Genomic DNA, 3146 nt, shown 5'->3' on the forward strand with positions numbered 1-3146 from the left:
GAGAACACCTGTACTAGTGCATTCGCTACCGTATCCGCTTGTATGTTGGATAGGGCGACAGCCTCTGGGTACCTGGTAGCGTAGTCCACTACGGTAAGAATGTATCGCTTACCGGAGGGACTAGGGGTAGCCAGTGGTCCCACTAGGTCAATAGCAACCCGGCTGAAGGGTTCCTCTACAATGGGCATATTTACTAGCTGGGCTTTAGGGTGATCGCCTCGCCTTCCTACTCGTTGACACACATCGCAGGTGTTACAGTAAGTTCTAACGTCAGCGTGCACCCCTGGCCAAAAGAACGTGTGAGTAATGCGGTGTAGGGTACGGGTAACGGCTAGGTGGCCTGCTAAGGGGATGTCGTGGCCTATTTTGAGGATTTCTTGACGGTATTTGTGGGGCACTACCAGCTGTCGCCTACGCTGTCCCCTTTTCTCTGTCCAGCGGTATAGTTTCCCTTTTTCCCATAAGAATGTTTCGTTATCTGCCCCGCCCCCTCCGGTCTCTGCTCGTTCCCGGTACTTTTGTAAGGTCGGGTCAGTCTTAGACTCTGCCTCGAAAGCATCTGGGGTGTCCCAGGGTATGGGGCCTAACCTGTCAGGCAAGGTCGGGGTAGGTCTTACCTGTGTCTCCCGCACTGGTGAAAGCTCTCGCTCCGTCCGGGCTTGGGCCCGTGTAGTCACTGGGTCTGCCTCGTTGTTGCATACTGGAGCATAGGCAGAAGTCATGGGGCCCAAATCGTTGCCCAGTAGTACTTCGGCAGGTAAATTATCCATTAGGCCCACGTTCACAGCCCCCTTTCCCGCTCCCCAATCAAGATGCACTTTAGCTGTTGGAATTTTGTACACATCCCCCCCCGCCACTCTAACGGCCACAGTCTGTCCAGATCGCTTGTGCTCTGGCACCAAATGACTCTGTACCAGCGTGATAGTAGCCCCTGTGTCTCGCAATCCCTCGGTAGATCGCCCCTCGAGCCATACCCTCTGCCGATGGTGCTGGCGGTTATCTGAGGCAGCATATACAGGGTCTGCCTCGTGAAGCGGCCCCACATATCCCTCCATAGGGGCCTCTTGGTTAACACAGAGGGCCCGGGCCGGACGATAGGACCCAGAGGGGTAATTGTAATTCCTGGGTGTCTGGTGCGTATTAAGGGGGCAGCTAGCCATGAAATGCCCTGGTTGCTTGCATCGGTGGCAAGTCGGTCTGGGACGCTCAGAGCTGTTATTGGGTGGTCCTGAGTGTCGGACGGGCCCTGTGGGCACCGGGGCTCGGAATTCAGCACGAGGGGGTGCACGGTAAACCTCTCTGGGTTCGACCCGTGCTGGAGCTCGGTAGTTCATGGGTTCGTGAAGACGGGAGTCATAATGTTCATCGGCCAATTTGGCTGCTTCTTCTAAGGTAGAAGGCCGCCTGTCTCGCAGCCATTCCTTCCCTTGCTGTTCCATGCCATTATAAAAATGTTCTAAGAGAAACAATTGTAAAATTTCCTCCCCAGTCACCGCTTTACTTCCGCTCAGCCAGTGATTTGCCGCTCTCCGCATTCGGTGCGCCCATTCCATATGGGTATCGTTAGGCTTCTTTTCCGTGCCCCGAAACTGTCGGCGATACGTGTCCGGAGTTACAGCGTACCGTCGCAACAGTGTCTCCTTAACTAGCTCATACTGTGTCACTTCCTCAGCACCCAGAGTACGAAAGGCTTCCAGGGCTCGCCCGGATAGTTTCCCAGACAATATCGTGGGCCACTCTCTGTTGGGAATCTGGTGCAGGGCACATTGCCTTTCGAAGTCCGCCAAATATTCATCAATCCCTGTCTCGCTCTCTAGGAAGGGTCGAAATGCCGCATAGGGTATCTTGGGCCTCCCAGCATTTTCGACAGGGATGATTACCTGCGGGGCTTCAGCATTGCGGTGTGCGTTCGCTAGGTTGAGTTCGTGGGCTCGAGTCTCTCGTATATCCTCGTCCGCCTCCGCCATCAACTGCTGTACCAATTCCATGGAGGGGTTCGGCCCGTATAATGAGAGCCTTTCCCGAACAATCCTGGTTTTTTCGTCACTAATCGTGGTCGGTGTTTCCGCCATTGTGAAGCTCTGATCCAGTTCGGTCAATTCTGCGATCAGCTCTCTCCTCGGCCGGTTGCTTCAAGTAAATCCTTTAGGGTTGTACGCTTCAATTTTTCGTAAGCGCTCTCCATCCGTTCTGTACCTCTCCTAGGAAATCCAGGAAAATCCCGCCGCTGCCGCCAAATGTTACGGTTACCCTTAGTCTCGCTGAGAGATGGACCGCTTAGTAGCCTGGATCCCTATTGCTAAAGAGGGGAGAAGCTGCTTTCCATAGTATTCTATATGAGTCTCGCAAATATAGAATAATCTCCCTTAGCTGCAGTACAGCTAGGATACCCTTCTGCCCACAAAAACGAGTCAACGCTGCGATTGAGGGTCAAAACAAGAACTCAGGACTGGGATGCCCAGCCTGCTTTTTATTAAGGTTACATGCACACAGGGCACTCCCAGGGGGAGAGGGGGGGAAGCACAAAATCCCCCATCACACATTTAGATAGAGAGCACTGTCCTTTGACAGGCCACAATATGATTACAGTACTTAAGATAACAAGTTTACAAGTTCATCTTATCAATTAGCAGTCTGGCTCCAGAGGTGATTAGACAATAGTTTCTAAAAGCTGAAAAAAAAAGAGTTAACTCTTTATGAAATGAAACTTGTTACGGTTTTCTTGGAGCCCTTCTTAGGCGCTGGCTTGCTGGTTCAGGCATTGCTGCTGGGAAATAAGCTCTTCACAACAAAATAACTAATGCTTCTGTAACATATATATATATATATATATATATATATATATATATATATATATATAAAAATGTCTGTGTGTGTATTCATATGCAAGTATAATTGTATACATATAAGTGTATATATGTGTGCTAATATATTGAAATGCTGTGGCAAGACCTTAAGAGAGCTGTGCATAAACAAATGCCCGCAAACCTCAATGAACTGAAGCAACGTTGTAAAGAAGAGTGGGCTAAAGTCCACCACAATGATGTGAGAGACTGACAAATTCATACAGAAAATGATTACTTCATGATATTGTTGTTAAACGTGGATCTACAAGCTATTGAATCATAAGGTGTACTTAGTTTTTC

The sequence above is a fragment of the Bombina bombina genome, chromosome 7 (assembly GCF_027579735.1).
Source record: "Bombina bombina isolate aBomBom1 chromosome 7, aBomBom1.pri, whole genome shotgun sequence".
NCBI lineage: Eukaryota > Metazoa > Chordata > Amphibia > Anura > Bombinatoridae > Bombina > Bombina bombina.